This window comes from Rhinopithecus bieti, unplaced genomic scaffold (genome assembly GCF_001698545.2).
Source record: "Rhinopithecus bieti isolate Rb0 unplaced genomic scaffold, ASM169854v2 scaffold_28846, whole genome shotgun sequence".
In the NCBI taxonomy this organism is placed as follows: Eukaryota; Metazoa; Chordata; class Mammalia; order Primates; family Cercopithecidae; genus Rhinopithecus; species Rhinopithecus bieti.
In genome coordinates, this window is record NW_016813231.1 from 51,035 (window position 1) to 72,182 (window position 21,148).

Consider the following 21,148-nt stretch of genomic DNA (forward strand, 5'->3'; position numbering starts at 1 on the left):
CGGAGTCTCGCTCTGTCGCCGGGACTGGAGTGCAGTGGTCAGATCTCAGCTCACTGCAAGCTCCGCCTCCCGGGTTTACTCCATTCTCCTGCCTCAGCCTCCCGAGTAGCTGGGACTACAGGCGCCCGCCACCTCGCCCGGCTAGTATTTGTATTTTTAGTAGAGACGGGGTTTCACCGTGTTAGCCAGGATGGTCTCGATCTCCTGACCTCGTGATCCGCCCGTCTCGGCCTCCCAAAGTGCTGGGATTACAGGCTTGAGCCACCGCGCCCGGCCTATTAACAGCTATTTCAATTAATTTCTGTGCTAGTCTGCTCACACAGAAATAATACAACATCCTACTGCTGTTAAGACTTCTGCCACAATTATGAGAGATGTAAGGATTGAAGCTACCATGCCTTTCCATTTTCCTAATCATCCTTCGAGTCAACCTGTAAATGGATCGTCAATTCCAGCATTTTCTGCCAGTTTGTTGGCTACAGTTGTCAGTCCTTGTTAAGCTTTCATGATGGTCCCATCTGGGGCAATATTTTTGGGAATGAAAGTACAACATTTCCCACCCAGCATGACATATACGACCCCTTTTCCTGCTAGTATTATGTGTAGTGGAAGCCTGTTTTCCCAGGCCATTCGACTGGTGGCATCTAACTGGCTAGCCACCCCCTTGAGGGCATCCTGAGTATAACTGATGAATCTCTATTGATTATAATAGATGTAGTTAATCCAATCCACATTTTTATTGATAGCTGACCACCAGAAGATTACTGACTCAAACCCAGCAGCTATTTGGTTTGGGGCCTTAAATTTATTAGGCACTCCCACAGGGACTCCTATCAAGTCAACATATAAATTGGGCTCAAAAGAATTTGTCAAATCTCTCCAGTTTTGGTGGCCATGTGTGTTTTCAGGTATTTTATGGAATGCCAGGGTGAAGGGAATGGCCATCTAGACTAAAGCACAAATCCCAGTTCAATTGGATAGTAACAGGTTACAGAGGTTCCTCTTCCCACAATACCACCAGACATCAGACCGGGGTATATGGAGGCTGAGTAATTGCCATTGCCTGACTCACTGATGATATTTAGGATGTGGGTACAAGTCAATAGTTCTCCCAAGGGCTTAATGAACTCTGCCCCCTGCCTAGAGAGGCAAGAGGAGTGGTTCATATTCCCTATAGAGAATGAAGTGATTGCTATGGGATCTGACCTTTGCAATACAGGAAAGAGCAATGATAGACTCTTACAAGTCTCATTTCCCCATGCACCAGTGTCCTGGTATAGAGCCAACATGCAATGCATTCCTTCAGGATTGGTATCCCATCCTAGGGAAAATGGAACCACCTGTGCTTGAGGTTGTCCCATAGCACATGCATAGCAGTTACTCTTGTTGAGGGCTTGTACCAAAAATTTGACCCATGTCAAATGGCATTCACATCCTGTACTCAGTTTCTAAGGTTTGCCTTAAATCCTTTACCTCAATTATTTCTACCCTTTTAGGGTCATTATTTGGTGAACTAAAGTGTTTATTGGGGTCTGGGGTTGGAGTAGTCCCAGGCAAATGGGAGGCTGAGTTCTTGATTAATTTGAGAACAGATCACCCTAGGATGTCTTTCCCTGTGATATTTGCCCCTGTTCTAGATTTTATATATATATATAATCCATATACCCAAGACACTACTTTTGGTTCTTGATCTAGAACAGCTGGATTGTCAATGGTGATGAGTATAGGACTGCATTCAAATTCTGGCAGTTATTTGGTGGGAAGCCCTTGGACAGATGTAGTTTATTATTTAATGGTCTCCAGCTAGGAGTTACCCATCCCATGTTTACTGTCGAACCCTGAAATTGGGTAGTCCACCATACATCATCCCAGCTGGGGCAAGGCGATGCCCTACTGTAACCTGTGTCTGGTTCAGGGCAAAGATATTTATATGCCTGTAAGAGCTGTCTCTGATTTTCCAAATTCCCACAAGGTAAGACCTGGCAGGCATCAAATCTTATAGTCTAGGGTGCTACCATCTTGATTACATTAATTACCAATCTGACTGGGTAGGGAGGAGTCCCTGCCAGTTTCCATTTTAGCCTTCTGCTCTTTGTATAGTAGCCCATCCCAGCCATATTAACTTCCAGGAATTGAGCCAGCCCATATTATCTTTTTAGATTTTTCTCAGAGTTAACTTTAAGGGTTCCTAGGCGACCCATGCACTTTTCACTGGTCTTTCTCTCTCCCTTCTGGGGTCTCTTTTACCAGTCATTTGACTCCAGTATAGTGAGTCCACCCCCATTCAGCTGCTCTCATGGCTGTCTCAGTGGTCAGAAGCACTTGATAGGGACCATCCCAGCTTGGGTGGAAGAAGACTTATCTTCTTTCCAAGTCTTAATCAGTACCAAGTCACCAAGCTGGAAGTGGTAATCATGAACTCAAGAGGCAGAGTTTGAATTAGAAGTCATTTTAACCTAAGGGATGATAGGGTGGAGGAAATGGCCAGTATATAATTTCTTAAGAATTGATCTTTGGTTTCCATAGTAGGGAGATCCATAGCTCTGCCTAAATTTGGGAGCCCATATAATAACTTGTAGGGGGGCAATCCTGTCTTTTCTTGGGGCTGTCCTAATGCTAAGGAGTGCTATTTGGAGACATTTGATCCAAGGCATTTTAGTTTCTAAGATTAGTTTGGTGATATGCTTTTTGAAAGTTTGATTCATTCTTTCTATCTTTCCAGAGGAAGGAAGAGGCCAAGGGGGTGCGATAATCCCATCCAATTTGTAAACCTTCCATAATTCCCCTTAACACCCTTGAGGTAAAGTGACTCCCATTGTCTGAATCAATATTTCCTGTCAGGTCAAATCTAGGTACAATCTGTTCTAATATTATTTTGACCATATTCCTGGTGGTGATCATTGGAAGGGGAAAGCTTTATACCCAGCTGGAAAGGTGATTTACAATCACCAGTAAATACTTTAGTCTTCCTATTTTGGGCATTTCTGTTAAATCTACTTAAATGCTTTGTCTGGGAGGTCTTCCTCCCATGGCCTGTTTTCTAATCACCATTTTGTTTATGCTTTGACAAGTTATACAACTTTCACATACTTGTTTACAGAGGTCTAAATCCCTATACACATGTAATTCCTAAGTATTGCATCACACAGAGCCTGGGGTCTCCAGTGGCTCCCTTTGTGTAATACAGACATTAGTTCTCTCATCAGAGGTTTTATCATTTCTCTCCCAGCAGGAAGTACCTATTTCCCATCTTCAGTTTGAGTGACCCCTATCCTGTCCAATTCTTCCTTCTCCTCTCTGGTACACTGGGGTCTTAATACTACCTTAGAGATGTCTGGGATCAGGCTAAATAGTCTAATTTCTTTCTCCAGGGAAGCTTGCTTAGCAGCTTCATCTGCAAGTCTGTTACCTACAGCTTCTACAGTGTTTCCTTTCTGATGATCATTTGCATGAACTATGGCTACCTCTTGTTGGAAGCAGGAGGCTTTCTAAAACCTGTTTGACCAGTTCCCCATGTATCAATTCTTTTCCCCTGCTATTTATTAGGCCCCACTCTGTCCAGATTTTTCCAAATGTGTGTACTACCCCACAGGCATATTTAGAATCAGTATATATTGTGCCTTCGTGGCCTTCAAGGAGCTTTAGGGCCTGGTTAAGAGCATGTAATTCGCAGGTTTGGGAACCAGCCATTAGGTAATCTACCTTTCTCACATAAGGAATGTTTATTTTCATCACTGACAGTATAACGATTATGTCTCTTGCCATCTATTACTCGGGATGACCCATCCACAAACAGCACATCATGTAGTGGAGCTTCCCTAAAGTCTGGTCTAACTTTGGTTTGGTATTCTATGATATTTAAGCAGTTATGGTCTGATGTCTCTTTGCTCTCTTCTCCTTTCTATAGGAAACTGACTGGATTCAGGCAAATGTCTGTTGTTATGACCAAATCATCTTTTTCTACTAATATATCTTCATATTTTGGAATCTGAGAATCCATTAACCATCTCCCGGCTTTTTAATTTAATATATTCCTGACCTGGTGTGGGGTGCTTACTATTAGGGCCCCACCAAAGGTTAGCATTTGACTCTCCTCTACCAGCAGGGCTGTGTCAGCTACTGCTTTCATACGTTCGGGTCACCTGCAAGAGACAGAATCGAGAAGCTTGGAGACAAAAGCAACAGGGTGCCTCTTCCCTCCCAAGGTTTGAGTGAGCAACCCAACGGCCATCCCCTTGTCTACTGTTAACAAACAGATAGAATGGTTTCTCTAAAGATGGGAGAGCCAGGACTGGGGCAGTAATGAGGGCCTGCTTTAGCTCCTTCACTGCCTGAAATTCCTCTGGGGACCATTACAAGAGATTGGGTTCCTCCTCTAGTAACTTGAGATACAGAATCTTTGTATTTTGAGCATATGAGTCAATCCATAACCTACAGTAATGAGTTAAACCAAAAAAGTTTCAGAGTTCTTTATTTGTCTTAGGCAAAGGCAGACCCACTATTTCCAATAATCTCTCTATGTTTATTCTCCACTTCTCTTCATTAATCAGGTGTCCTAAATATTTAAGTTCTTTTTCTACAAACTGCATTTTGTTCTTAGAGACTCACAATCCCCTTTCTCGTAGGCAATTAAGCAATTTTGTGGTGATTTCTGATACCTTGGCTCTCTTCTCCCCATAAACTAAAAGATAGTCTACATATTGCAATAAATAGGTTCCCCTGGAAGTTTGGGATTCCTCCAGGACTTTTTCCAAGATTTGAACAAATAAATTTGGGGCTTCCATGAAACCTTGTGGCAGCACAGTCCAGCAGTACTATTGTTTTCTCCCAGTTATAGGATTTTCCCATTCAAAGGCAAAGAGGTCCCTACTTCTGAAGTCTAGGGGACATGTCTAGAATGCATCTTTAAGATCTACCACATGGAAGCACTTAGGTTCACAGGGTATCTTCCTAGGGAAGTTTTAGGCGTTAGGCATCACAGGGTGGTGGGTCTGAACAATTTGATTTATAGTTCTTAGATCTTGCATTATCAGGCTTTTGACTGGGAGAATTGGAGTACTGTATGGTGACATGCAGGGTTCTAATAGTCCATCTTTAATTGATTCCACTATTACTGGTTGGAGACATTTTCTCCCTTCAAGTGATATGGGATATTGTTTTCTGCAAATGACTTCTTCTGCTCGTATTAGTTCAATCTGTAAAGGTGTGATTGTTACCCCTCCCTGTTGCCTTCCCTAAGCCACACAAGGGGATTAACTTTTCTTTCCCCTCCTCTGTTAGGAGGCCCATCATTACTTTTATTTTTCCTTCCTCTATTCCTAATTCTACACCCAATCTCACAATCAGGTCTTGACCAAGGAGGTTAGGTCCTGCTTCAGGAACATATAAGAGGGACCCCTCAATTTGTTCTGGTCCCAATCTAATTAACATTTTCTTGAATATCAGAACCTGAAATCCCTCCTCTTTTACTCGTGATACTGTCAATATTTTGTTAAAGAGTTCTGTACCCCTTCGTTGGTGAATTAGGGAAGAGCAAGCCACCTCAGTATCAACCAAAAATGTCACTTCTTCTCCCCTGGCTCCCGCCTTCAAATTTATCAAGGGTTCCTGGTGGGACCTACTCAGAAGGAACCCCTGACCCCCCCAGTCTTCATCAACGGTCATGAGAGGAATCACCTTTTCTTCTTTTTTTCCATTCAGGACATTCTGTTTTAAAATGCCCTGGCTTTCCATACTTGTAATGTCCACTCATAGTTTTAGGAGCTTTTCTCTGCATTTCTCTTCTTTCTCTATGTCTCTTTTCCCTTGTCTCCTTCGAGGGGAATCTTGATCTAACATTTTTCTGACTACCTCTTCCACAGTGGAAATCATGATTTTTTTTCTTTTTGTTTCTGCTTCTCTTCCTCTCTCCTTACAAAGACCTTCTGAGTTTCCCTCAGTAATTCCTCAATCGGTTTCTCATTCCATCAGTCTTTTGTAATTTTTTTGTAATGTCAGGCCAGGTCTTAGTTACAAAGTTAACCATCATAAGGTCTTGCCCTACTGGGTACTCTGGATTAGATCCAGAGTATTTTCTCATCTGATCTCTGAGCCTCTGCAGGAATGCAGAGTGAGTTTCCTCTTTTTCTTGTTGAATCTCAAATGCCTTTTTTTGAGGAGTGGACTCTTTGATCCCTTTAATTATTAGTACCCTGAAGTCCTGCATTTGGGCCTGGTCCCTGGGATCATTATTATTTCATTTGGGATTGACATTTGGAAATTTTTGTTTGGCTGGCAGGACTCCTTGCATGAAAGATGTTGCCTCACCCAAATGGTCATGGACACTCTCCCAATCATTCCCCTTTCTTCTGCTGTGAACAGGATATTCATGATAGACATAATTTCAGCCCAGGTACAAAAGCTGGGTCCTAGGAATTGGTCCAGCTGGTCTGCTAAACCAAGGGATCTTCTAGGAGTGGTTTTATTTCCTTCTTGAAATTCCTAACTTCATTACTTGTAAGAGGAAAATTTACAAAGCTGATCTCTCCCTGTCCCATGGGAACTTCCCTAAGAGGGAATATGCTAGATGCCTGCTGTATGGAAGGAATAGGGAAGCTCTCAATATCCTTCTTAAACTGTTCTAATCATTTTCTTAAATTTGCGTAAGAATGTAAAGGAGCAGTTGTTTCAACTCCCCCATGGTCTCCAGGTCTTTCTTCCTATAACCCTCCTGCTGCCCCTTGATCTTCCTTTCCCCTGTTTTGTGAGACGTATGGAGGAGACAAGTATGATAGGGGTCCCAGTGCTTTTACTGGGCAAGGGCTTTTACTAGGCTCTTTTCTTCTTCTTTGAGGGGAAACATGGGGGCTAATTCCTTGATCCAGTGGAAAGCATAACTTTATGCTGCCTATCTCTTCTTGTGAGGATGGGGTTTTATCATTCATATAGACAAAGCTTGGCACTCTCAATTCTCAATTGAGCCAAATCTAGGCAAAAGACTGAAGGCTTATGAATAGGGCCTTTGGGCCAGATAAAACAGCAATACTGTATGATTTTTTGCTTTTTCTTGTCCCTGGTTCATGGGTTGTCCCTCCAATCCTGCAGCATTCTCCCCAAAGGACTATTCAGGGAATGTCAAAGTCTTAAAGCCTCCCTCTTTGTCCCCTAGGCTAGAATTTCTGTTTCCAATCTTTGGTCAGTCTCTGTGTCTGAGCATTTTCTGGTGTACTCAACTCCCATCCCCACCCCGACTAGAGGTTTCTTGCATACCCCGAGAATCACTTCATCCATCTCTGGCAGTTTTCCTCATGGGAGAATGGTATCACAGATTGGGACTCCACAGTTGCTTCATATCTAGGATACATCTCAGTCACACACACACAAACTCCAAAAATGTCCAACTCACCAAGGCAGTACTTATAGTCCAATTTTCCTAACTTGTCTCTTGCAGAGTTTGCCTGGTTGCTGCAGTGCCTGCATTTCTCCCCGTGTCACCTCTGCTGCCTCCTGAATAACAGTCTCAGGTTTGTCTATGGCCTCTGCAGAGATCCAGGATGCCTGAACAGAGTGGGCCACCTAAATCAGGTGAAATTTGTCTCCCTTCTCTGCTGGAGTCCCACTTCACACAGGCACAGAGATTCCAGGTGGTCCCCCAAGTTTGTGAGAAACACATTCACCCATCCAAGCCCAAGGAATGGACTCTGAGACATGCAGAACAGAGACTTTTAATGGTGGTCTTGCAAGACTAGGTGTCTGGTAGGCAGGCACACCTGGGACAGTTACAGCAGGTAATTTATCTCCTAACATGCAAGTCCCTCCCCCAGTTCCTCACTGGTCAAATACGGTGGGGTTACAATCTTCCCAAATGTCATCTAAGTTTCATTATCCCCCTTATAAGTTATGCCCTGGCCCCTTTCCCCACTTAAGTTTCAATTTCCCAGTAATGAAACTTTCTTCCCTTTTATGGGCAGACCCCTCCTCTACATTCTGTTCACTTATCGTGACCTTCTAGGTGCATGAGCCATGCAGTTAGTCACGTCGGCAGGCTGGCTGCCAGTACTTAGATTTATCATGCCTTGAAAATGGACCATTTAAAATGTTTTCTCACAGAGGAGCAAAAGGGACAGCAAGGAGACAGTTGGGAAGATATATTAATAGCCCAGGCAAAAAGAAATGTGGCTAGAACTAAGCAAAAACTGAGAACCAATCAAACTCGATATATATATATATATATTTTGAAGCCTAAATCTATAGGATTTGCTGATGAACTGGGTACGGGTGATGATTAAAAATGAATCAAGGATTACTCTTGACTTTCTGCTTGAGCAAATTAGTGGAGAGCTGGCTTATCAACAGAAATAAGAAAGTTGGATGGAGAAAAGAATCAGGCTTTCTTCTTGGGGCATTTCATTGTGACTGCCTAGGAAATGTCTAAGTGGATGTATCAAGTGAGCAGTTGGGCTACATTTTTTCTCACTTCAGTGAGGAAGTCTGAACTGCTGTTATAAAAAGAAAAGCTAAGAGAAGAAAATGTTTCCAGTTGGAAGGAGTAAACAACTTCATGGAATTCTGTTCAAAGAAGCATTAGCCCAAAGAAATAAGCACTATATTTGGAAACTTGATTATCCTGACAAAAGCATTTTCAGTGGGTGGTGGGGATGAAATCCTAACTGGAGTGGATTGAGGCAGCAACAGAGGTTGCTGAAAAGGAGATTGTGATGGATGTGGTTTTAATTTGCAGTTTCCTGATGCTGACTGCCTTTACAAGTGCTATTGATGAGGTGTGTATTTGTGTGTGTGTGTGTGTGTGTGTGTGTGTGTGTGTGTGTGTGTGTGTGTGTAGGCTTATTCAAATCTTTCACTCATTTTGAGGGTTTTAATTGACTTGTAGGACTTCTTTACATATTCTAGATACAATTCTTTTTGGCAAAATACAGTTTTTGCAAATATTTTTTCCATTCTGTGTCTTGCCTTTTATTTCATGAATGTTGTTCTTTGAAAAACAATATGTATATTAATTTTGATGAAGCTCAAATTTATCCATTTATTTCCTTTCATAAATAGTGCTTTCTATTAGAACTGCTGAGAAATCTAGCCTACCCTTACCTTCCATGAAAATGTTCCTCTGACGTCTACAAACATTATGGTCCTGATTTCAGTTTTTATATACAACATATAATCTATCCATCTAGGCTAAATGTGTCTACATTTTTATGAATCAGCTTATTTATCTGCTTGTCTTTACTAATTATGCCTGTGCTACCTATATTTCAAAGCATTAAGATTGCCTTATTTTCAAACTTTCTATGTGTAATGTAGAAAATATATTGTCACACTTTCATTTTATCCATTCAGAGGATGAATCTTTTGATAAATTTGACCTTTATACATATATATTAATAGTGTGATAGTTGTACTTTTATATAATTTTATGTTTTATGTACTTTTTATTCATTTTTTCTCCTTTCCTGATTTCTACTGAATACATTTGAGTTGTTTTCTGTCTGTTTAACACTTTTGAAATAGGAGGTGGGGTTCAGACACCAGACCAAAATGAGGACTAGCTAAAACAGGTCCAGGTGGAAGTGGATTTCTGTAAAACATGCCCACTGGTATGTCATGTCAGTTTCCATTGCCATGGCAACACTGGGCAGTTATTGTCCCTTTGCACGGCAATGACGCTGACAACCTGGAAGTTGACACCCTTTTCCTAAAATTTTCTGCATAAACCACCTATTAATTTGCATATAATTAGAAGTGGGTATAAATATTGAGTTCAAAACCACCTCTGAGCTGCTGTTCTGGGCACACTGTCTATGGGTAGCCCTGCTCCACAAAGAGTTATGCATCTGCTGCTGCTGCACAGTGCCGCTTCATTCAAAACTGCTGTTTAACACCAGTGGCCTGCCCTCAAATTCTTTCTTAAGTGAAGTCACGAACCTTCCCAAGCTAATCCCCAATTTTGGAGCTTGCCTATCCTATATCACTTATATATACTAATTTCCTTTATGCTGGCTGTCTGTAACATAAATGTATAATCATATATACTAAGTCACATCAATTTATTAAAATTATTAATATTTTCTCCCCAACAAGATAAGTACTTTCCTCACTCTCATTTCTTTTTAGTTGCAAAACCTCATATATTTTATTACTCATAATTTCTTACAGTATCTCCAGGTTTCTTTCTCTTGCAGCATCAAAACTTTTCAAAAGAGTTTTCAATATGGATTTTATATGCCTATAAATATTTTATTATTTACAAACATTTGAGTAAAATATAGCCAAATATAAAATTCTAAGTTCAAATTCTTTTATATAAATATCATTAAAATACTTACATAAAGTAGCAAATATGTATGATGAACAAATCTAGAGATCTAATGTACAACATGAAGACTATAGGTATTAAAATTATACTGTGTATGAGATTTATTCTAAATGAGTAGATTTTAGCTGCTGTTGCCACAAAACAAAAATAAAGTTGATAACTATGTGAGATAATGAATATGTTAATTTGCTTCACTATAGTAATCATTTTACTGTCTATATCTATCCCATAACATCATGTTTTATACCTTAAATATACACAATAAAATGTATTAAAAATAAATAAACCACACTTTGTTATTTTATTTTCATTAAAGAATTACACACATACAAAATGGTGCAAAATCATAAAGGTACAGCTCAATGAATTATCTCAAATGACATACACTCACGTTAGATGAAAAAATAGAACATCTCTAACATCTGAAAAGCCCTGGTCATAGCTCCTCTAGTCACTACTTCTTCAACCTCCTGAAATGTATCCACTATCCTACTTATAATATCACAGATTAGACACGTGTGTGTGTGTGTGTGTGTGTGTGTGTGTGTGTGTGTGTGTATGTGTTTTGTAATGAATAGAATCATACTGAGGTAGGAGACTAAGGGAACTTGTTTTCTGGTCACAACCCTGCTGACCAAAACAGGATCTTGTCCAGACAGGATAAAGTGAAGAAACTGGCAGGAACCACAAGATAATAATGAGGGTCATCCCTAGCTGCCCTCATTATTAGCCGCATAAGACAATACCACCAGTTCCATGATAGCTTATAAATACCATGCAACAATTCAGAACCTTTACCATGGTAACAACCTGGACGTTACCGTCCCTTTCCTTAAAAGTTCTAAGTACATTTTGGGAGGCTGAGGTGGGCAGATCAGGATGTCAAGAGATCAAGACCATCCTGGCCAATATGGTGAAACCCCATCTCTACTAACAATACAAAAATTAGCTGGGCATGGTGATGCACACCTGTAGTCCCAGCTACTTGGGAGGTTGAGGCAGGAGAATCACTTGAACCCGGGAGGCAGAGGTTGCAGTGAGCCGAGATTGTGCCACAGCAGTCCAGCCTGGTGGCAGAGTGAGACACCATCTCAAAAAAGAAAAAACAAAAAGTTCTAAGTAATCTATGACTCAATACCTCAATATCCATTGATCCACCTTTTAATTTGCATGCAATTGAAAATGGGTTTACATGAGTATAAATACAGTTGCCAAAAGGCTACATATTGCTAACTCTGGGCCCACTGCCTATGATTTAGCCCTGCTTCAGAAAGAGCAGTACCATTCAATAAAATGTTGCTGTCTACCACCACCAGCTTGCCCCTGAATTCTTTCCTGGATGAAGCCAAGAATCCTCTTTGAAACCCCAGTTTGGGGCTCACCTGTGTTGCATCATCTGGCAACAATAAAAGGATGAAGACAGCAAGTGAGAGGCAGTGACCAACACAGCAGAACGACAGCAGAGACAGCAGCAATTATAGTCTTTTAGCAACTGTATTTATAAGATGATTGTGGTCATAATAAACCACTGCATTTACAAAATGGCAAGACTGTAGTTCCATAAGAGAGGGAATTGGCTGGGCGTGGTGGCTCATGCATGTAATCCCAGCACTTTGGGAGGCCGAGACGGGTGGATCACGAGGTCAGATCGAGACCATCCTGGCTAACACAGTGAAACCCCGTCTCTACTAAAAAAAATACAAAAAACAAGCCGGGCGTGGTGGTGGGCGTCTGTAGTCCCAGCTAGTCGGGAGGCTGAGGCAGGGGAATGGTGTAAACCCGGGAGGCAGAGCTTGCAGTGAGCTGAGATCCGGCCACTGCACTCCAGCCTGGGCGACAGAGCGAGACTCCGTCTCAAAAATAAATAAATAAATAAATAAGATAACAGATGCTGGCAAGGTTGCAGAGCAAATGAAACTCTTACACACTGCTTGTGGGAATGTAAATTAGTTTAGACACTGTGGAAAGCAGTCTGAAGATTTATCAAAGAACTTGTAATAGGACTTCGATTTGACCTCGTAATCCCATTACTGTGTATATGCCCAAAGGAATATAATTCATTCTATTATAGAGACACGTGTACACATATGTTCATTGCAGCACTGTTTACAATAACAATGACATGGAATCAACTTAGATACTTATCAATGGGTGAACTGGATAAAGAAACTGTGGCACAGATATACCATGGAATACTATGTATTCATAAAGAAGAATGAGATCATGTCCTTTGCAGCAACATGAATGGAGCTGGAGGACATTATCCTAAGCGAATTAACAGAAAACCAAACACCCAAACGCTGCATGTTCTCACTTATAAATGTGAGCTAACTATTGAGTGCACATGGCCACAAAGAAGGGAACAACAGACATTTGGGTGTACTTGAGGATGTAGGGTGGGAGGAGGGTGAGGATTGAAAAACTGTCTCTCAGATATTATGATGATTACCTGGGTGATATTATTTGTACACCAAACCCCATGACACACAATTTATCCATGCAACCCACCTACACATGTATCCCTTGAATGTAAAATACAAGTTGGAAAGAAAAAAATTTTAATAACTCTTTTTAAAAATATTACACACCTGCATTTAAAACTGTATTTCCCAGCTTTATTTAGTAGTAGTAGCCAATGAGATAAAAGCAGACAGTTAATTGTAAGCAGGTATTTAGAGAAATGTTCTTTAGAGTTGGCTCACTATATTTGAAATGTGTCTCTTTATGTTTACTCCTTCCTTCTTTATGCCTCAAAGAAGAACACCTCTGTCATCATGCTTCCTTGAGGCTATTTTGGGAGATGAAAAAGGGCAAACAAAAGAGAAGTTGCATAACCATACCATAATAGTATACTCCTGGGCTATTAACAATAACTGCAAGCAATTTGATTCTCATAACTTTCATTCACAGCTCTCTACATTAATTATAATCTATCATCTCTGTATATTTACAAAATACAAGGTAAAATTTAACTTTTGAAATATAAAACAAAAAATGTAAGTTATTATTCTAAACATAGCTATGATTTTGTGATTTAATATGAAGTACTGAAGTACAATAGTCCATTTACAATATAACAGCACAAAAAGATTCACTGTCTTCTTCATGGTATATATCTATATCTTTAGATATGTGTGTGTGTGTGTGTGTGTGTGTGTGTGTGTTCAGGTTCAGGGTTCTAAACTATTTTTGACTATGTTCCAGTGGACACTTGCTTTGCAAATATAACACATGACCTACTTGCAAACAAAAGCATAGGAAAGAACTTTCACCTCTTGTTTGCAATATTGTCAACATTTTGGCCCCAGCTTAGTTTTCAGATACTTGGTGCTAATATTTCCCAAAGTTGAATCTCATGATACATCATAGTTTAGATAATGTTTAAAAAAATGAACTATTAAACTATTAATATTTAAACTTGTGCAGCAATCAATATTAATGGGAAACTTTCCATTTGCCTTTAAATTTTGTCAATGTATTATTTCAAAAAATTTGATTATTTTTATCATCTTTCAGAGTAGAATTGTGAACTATATAAATATCTTATAATTCTTAATTATCAGAAAGTGAAGCCTCAGCAATTTGCATCCTTTAATTGTAACATGAATTAATTTAGATAAAATGGATACTACAGTTTACATTTACTAAGCCTGTGTAATAAGAACCTGCTTTAAAAAATAAACTTTTTTTCAGGGAGTATGTAAAGAGATAAAGAAAACATTTTATACCCCTAATTTTCAGATAAGGTCCAAAGAGGCCACACATCTATCTAATGTTATAGGTAAATAAAAAACTTGGAAATACAGTTCATATTCCCTAACATGGGTATGTTTTTTCCACAATTTTCCTCTATCTTTTTACCCCTATAATGACTTCATGATATGGGCAACAACATTGATGCATCTCAAAATAAATATGCTTCCTGAAAAGAGCCAAAGATACTGTATGGTTTCATTTTATATAAAATTTCAGAAAATACAAATGAATTTTTAATGACAGAGAGCAGATTAGTGGCTGCCTGGAGATGGAAGGGGGTGATTATCAAGGAAACATTTGAGAATGAAAGGTTTGTTCCGTGTGTGTGTGTGTGTGTGTGTGTGTGTGTGTGTGTGTGAGAGAGAGAGAGAGAGAGAGAGAGAGAGAGAGAGAGACAGACAGAAAGAGAGAGAGAGAGTTGGACTCTTGCTCTTGTTACCCACGTTGGAGTAAAATGACAGGATCTCGGCTCACTACAACCTCTACCTCCCGAGTTCAAGTGATTCTCCTCCCTCAGCCTGCCAAGAAACTGGGATTACAGGTGCTCGCCACCACACCCAGCTAATTTTTGTATTTTTAGTAGATATGCGGTTTCGCCATGTTGGCCAGGCTGGTCTCAAACACCTAACCTCGCGATCTGCCCACCTCGGCTTCCCAAAGGGCTGGGTTTGCAGGCGTGAGCCACCGTGCCCGGCCTCATTTTCTTAAATGCAGTGATAGTGTCACAGGTCTATACATATATCAAAAATTATAAATTGTATACCTTAAATTTTAGCAGTTTATTTTAGGTTGTCAATTATACTTAAATAATCTGTTAAAATAAATGAATTCAGTTGAATTAAAAGCCAAAATATAAAAACAGCCAAGTTTCAACATTTAAACAAAGACATTTTCATGGTTTGGAATTTTAAAAAATAAACATACAAAGTACAATCACAAAGGTGAAAGCTGGAAATTTTGACTATATTATTTTTAATTGTTGAACAGAAGTCACAATAAACTAAGGCAAAGACTGAGAAAATATAAAGCTTGTTTCTAAATTAACTTCTACAGTGAATTTTGAAAACAAAAAAAGCTCGATTTAATCATTCCATTATATATATAGAGTTTAAAACATCTTGGTGTACATAATAAATACATACAAGTAAAACTAAATTTGAAAAAGTTATAAATAATTAAAACTTAATTTGAAAATGGAAACGGGATATCGGGATATGAGTAGGCAATCAAAAGTTATTAATAAAATGCTGAAAAGATGCTCAACCTTACTGATAACTATAGCAATGGAAATTAAAATGATCATGAGTTACTATTTGTACATAAGCGACTGATAAAAATGTTAAAACACTCAAAAAAATAAGCAAAGATGTGGAACAACAAGAAACATTTACATTGCTGGTGCTTGTTTAAGTTTGTTTAACTGTTTTCAAGTTATTGATGTATCTTTTAAATTGGAAGATGCACATTCTTTATAATGCAGCAAATCCACTACTAGGTATGTACCCCAGGAAAATTGTAGCATAAGTGCGTAGAAGACAAGTATTACATTGTCCTTTGCAGCATTTGCAATATTGATGGCTGTAGACAGCCTAATTGTTCATCCAACAGAAATTAATAACCTTTCTTATAATGCATTACTACATCAGTTTAAAAAAGCAGTTCTCAACCAGGGGTGATTTTGTCCTTTCAATGTCTGGGGACATTTTTAGTTGTCACACGTGGGAGTGAAGATGCTCCACTGCCATGGTCACCAGGAAGGTAAGAGTGAGCATCTTTTTAAGGATCTTTTCAGTGAGTAGTGGCTAGGAATGTTGCTAAACATCCTACAGTGCACAGGAATGCCTCCTTCACAACAAAGAATTATCTGACCTAAAATGTCAATAATTTCAAGGATGAGAAATTGATTTAAATGAAACTATATTAAATGGAAATAATATACGAACACTAGTACTGACTTATTTTGGGAAAATTGGAGAATAAAATAATGTTGTGGCATTTAGCTATTTTGATTTTTAAGCATAATTAACGTATCTGCAGCAAATAACACAAAATACCTAGTTTAGTTAAATACAGATGGTGAGTCCTTGAAACATTATAAAATTGTTTGTATATTTAATATCTTTTTTTTTCCTTTGAGGCAGAGTTTCCCTCTCGTTGCCCAGGCTGGAGTGCAGTGGTGCTATCTCGGCTCACTGCAACCTCCACCTTCTGGGTTCAAGTGATTCTCCTGCCTCAGCCTGCCGAGTAGCTGGGACTACAGACGCATACCACCACACCCGGCTAATTTTTGTATTTTTAGTAGAGACACGGTTTCACCATGTTAGCCAGTCTGGTCCCGAATTCCACACCTCAAGTGATCTGCCCGCCTCGGCCTCCCAAAGTCCTAGGTTTATAGGTATAATATTATTTTTACTGTTAAAAAATAAAAAAACTAGTTACTGAATTCCTGAATTTTTTTTTTTAAAGAAGCAACTCTCAAAAAGTACCATAAGATGGAAACTAGAGGTTAAAGAATAAGGAAAATAACTTTTAATACTTAATCTGCAAAATCATAACATAAAGCCAAAATCATATTTTAGAACCATGTAAATAAAATTAACTTCCGTTAAACTCTATCAAAAAAGGAGAAAAAATGAATTATTATTAGCTGGAAAAGGGAAATATAATGCCAACAAGATAGAGGGATATTACAGTAACAAAAACACTCACCACAAAAATAAACAGCAGAGAATATAAACAATTCACAAAGAAGAAAATAAGTATGCAATAATAATAACTTGATAATGGAACAAGAATAATGTCGATAACCTACAATACACATTCAATAAACAATTGAAAATGTACACAAAGCAATTAAATATTACATAGTCATTTAAAAAGATGTTACAATGTTTAAGGACAGTTTTTTAATACAGGGAAATTATGTATAACATTAAACTTTTTTAAAATAGTAAATACAGGATGATCTTACGTATATAAATAATTGAAAACGAAAGGTTAAAGAGCAAATATGCCTAAATGCTAACTACATTTATCTTCAAGTGATAGGACCGTGAGTGCTTTGTTCTCCCTCTTGCTTCTTTGTTTTGTACTTTGAATGATTTACTATATTCAAAAAAACTTAAAGCTATATTATCAGCCCTGCCTGTGCCATATAAAGTCTTATTATGACTCTTAATTTTAACATTATTTTATTTTGAATTGTATAGAAGCATTAGACTAATTATAACATATTATCTGGGGGGAGGACTCGTGTGATTCAAACTCATCAAGTGTGATTCAGATGTTCATCTGTGAAATGATGGGTACCTTCATGTCCCCAAATTAACAACAAAATACATGATATGTTCACTATAAAACATTAGCATAAGTAACAGAAAATTCATCTTCTGGAACAGAAAAAAACTTGTATTGAGCAGCAGGAAATGGGCTCTGATGCTTTCTGGGACCAGCTTAAAAACTCTGTCATTGAAACCAGGACTCCTATTCAATGACTCAAGCAGCTGTGATGAACTGTGTAATCACAGTTGGAGACTGCTGGCATAACGACCAGTGATGCTACAGAAGCTATTTTGAAACAATAGCAAACTTCTGTTCGATGAGCATTAAGGCTGTACCTATTTCATACTGAAGATCCATAATCACAAGAAATAGAATTGAGCAATAAACAAAAATAATGCTACTTTAAGGCAAATCCAGTGTGACTCACTAAAAAATATGTTATGTATTTATGATTCCTTATTCTGGAAAAGTGTCCATCACTAAAAACCAGGTATTATTAAAAGATAAAGATTTTTCCAATTTATCAGGACTATCACAATCAGTCATTTGGTATGAATGTGTCCACTGATTCAAAATCACTTAACTATTTCTCTTCAGAAGTTATTCTACCCTTGAGTTTTGGCCCCATCTTATCTGGATTATTTTATCTTATCCTCAAACTATATTAGTTTCCTTCACCATACCCTGTTTATCAAGCAATCTATTAACATGTGGATTACTCCCCCAGCAAAAAGCATATCTCTGTTCCTCTCCTTTCCTATTCTCTCTTCTCCCCTCTCCTTCTTTGCTACCCCTCTTTTCTCTTCTTGTTGCAACTACATTCATGCATCACCTAACGATGGGGATACGTTCTGACAAATGCATCATTAGGCAATTTGGTTGCTGTGAGAACATCATAGAGTGTACTTACACAAACCTAGATGGCACAGCCTACTACACACCTAGGCTATATGGTATAGCCCATTGTACCTAGGCTATAAACCTGTACAGCATGTTATTATGCTGAATACTGCGGGCAATTGTAACACAATGGTAAGTATTTGTGTATCTAAGCATAGAAGATGTACAGTAAAAATATAGTAATATATATTATGGACCACCATCATGTGTGCCACAATGGACCACTATCATAAAAGTAGTCCATTGCTGACTGAAATGTTTTTATGTGGTGCTTGACTGTATCATCTTACAAATATCTACTGGACATGTACAATATTCCAAACATTTTAAGTGCTTTATATGCACTATCAATTTCATCCTCTGATTTGATCCTGTAAACAATCTTATAAGGTAATACTTTTTTCTTCCCTTTTAAGTGAAGACACGGAGGCAGACAGCATCTATCTTACTTGTCCAGGGTTACAAAAGTGCTAAGTGATACAGTTAACCAAGATACAAAACTATGGAGGAGAAGCCTGTGTGCCATGAAGGTATAAATTCTTTCCACCTGGTTGTATGATTCTGATGTCCAAGGTCCTAATTAGTACATTTTCTTTTTATTATAAAAAAACTGCAGAAGAATGCTTGTTTTGATATTTTTGATCCTCTTCTTTCCCATCTATTATAATACTATATTCTTAGGCCTCGGTTCTGAAATGAAGATCCTTAAGCTGGTTCAACAGGGTCTCTTCAGTTTATAACTTCATCTGATGCATCATCTCTATGTTCTTTATCATAGAGGCAGGAACAATTTTCACAATCACTATAGGGATTTAGGATTAATCAGCCTAACCCATACTCCTCTTCATCAAATAAGCATAGCTACCGGGTTTACATCAACTGCTTATGACCCATTAATTATATATTCTAATCTACCCTTCCACACTTGCAGGGGTTTCTCATTTTCTAAAGTTCAACTTCCAAATGTCTAGTTAATCTGGCTTTTATCAGCAGTATGACTGTGCTAAACATGAAGGGAAGTAAAGCAAGACACTAAAGAGACAATTTCTGTCTGTACATCATTTTTCTTCCCAAAAACTTGGTATTACATGTCTTTTTCACTTTAGCCATCCTGGTAAGTGTGATTTGGTATCATATTGAGGTTTAATCTTGCATTTGGCTAATAACCAATGAGGTTGAACACTTTTCATGTGTTTACTGCTATTTGAATATGTCCTTTTATAAAATATTCAAAACATTTGCCCATTGGGTTGTTTGACATCAATTTGAAGTAATTTTTAAATGTTCTGGATATGGCACATATATTCTGGATAAGATAAAAAATTCAAACATTTTTCCCACCCTGTGATTTGCCTTTCACCCTCTTAAGTATATCTTTGATACCATTAAGCTCATAAAAATTGAGGTTCTTAATTTTAATGTAATTCACGTTATTTTCCTACCTGCTTAGTTCTGTGTCCTATTTTAAAATTGATCTCAAAGGCATTCTGTTTCCTTTTGAATATGTTATTTTACCTTTTATATTTCAAAATCCATCTGAAATTGATTGATGTGTTTATTATAAACAAATGGTTAAAATTATTTTTCTCTATATATTTATTGAATTGACCCAAGAAAACGTAATGAAAAGATTCTCCTTCCCCCACGGCACTACAATGCTACATGTGTAAATAAGTCAAGTGACTATATATGTCTGACTTTGTCTCTAGACCCTCACTTCTGTAGTATTCTATTCCAAGATACATAACCCCAACCTAATCATAAAAAAGACAGATATATCCAAAGGAATATTAATCCTTCTATCATAAAAACACATTCACATGAATATTCATTGCATCACTTTTCACAACAGCAAAGATATAAAATCAACCTAAATGCCCATCACTGATAGACTGGATAAAGAAAATGTGGCACATATACACAATAGGATACTCTGCAGCCATAAAAAAGAATGAGATCAGGTCCTTTGCCAGAACATGGATGGATCTGGAGGTCATTATCCTTAGCAAACACAAACAGGAAATCAAATATCACATGTTCTCACTTATAAAGGGGTGCTAAATGATGAGAACACATGAACACATAGAGGGGAACAACAAACACTGAGGCCTAGCAGAGGGACAAAGTTGGGAGGAGGGAGAGGACCAGGAAAAATAACTGAGTACTAGCCTTAACACCTGGGCGATGAAATAATCTGTACAACCAACCCTCATGATAGGAGTTTACCTATATAACAAACCTGCACATATACCCATAAACTTAAAAGGTAAAAAATTAATGAAAAAAATCAGACAACAATTAAGGGACATTCTACAAAATAACTGACCAATATTCTTGAAAAGTGTCAAGGTCATAAAAACAAGAAAAGACTCAGGAATTGTCACAAGTTGAAGTTGAAGGAGACTAAGGATACCTAACAACTAAATACCATGTAGGATCCTAGATTGGATCATGAAACAGAGGAAGGACATTGGTGGAAAAGACTGTTCAAGTCTGAATTAAGTTGTAGTTTAGTTAATGATACACTGCTGATGTTAATTTCTTGGTTTAGATTATTGTGTTGTGATTTTGCAAGATGTTAACATTAGCTAAGCTGAATGAAGAATATATAGAATACTCTGTAATTTTTTTTAGATTTTCAGTAAGTCTAAAAATGAGTAATAAGATGTGGTAAATTTTATTTTCCTACCCCCAAAAATTCCTCATAATTATATGCCCAACTTATGTTTTGATTATTTTAGTTGCTGTTAATGTGTTTCTGGAATATCTCATGGTTTCTTTTTTCTCGTAGTAAAAACAACAGTTCCACTATCCCAAAATTTATCCAGAATTTCTTCCCTATGGTCAAAAGTTTGGAAACCCATTTCCTCTCTTTTGCAGAAAAAAGAATATGTGCAGATT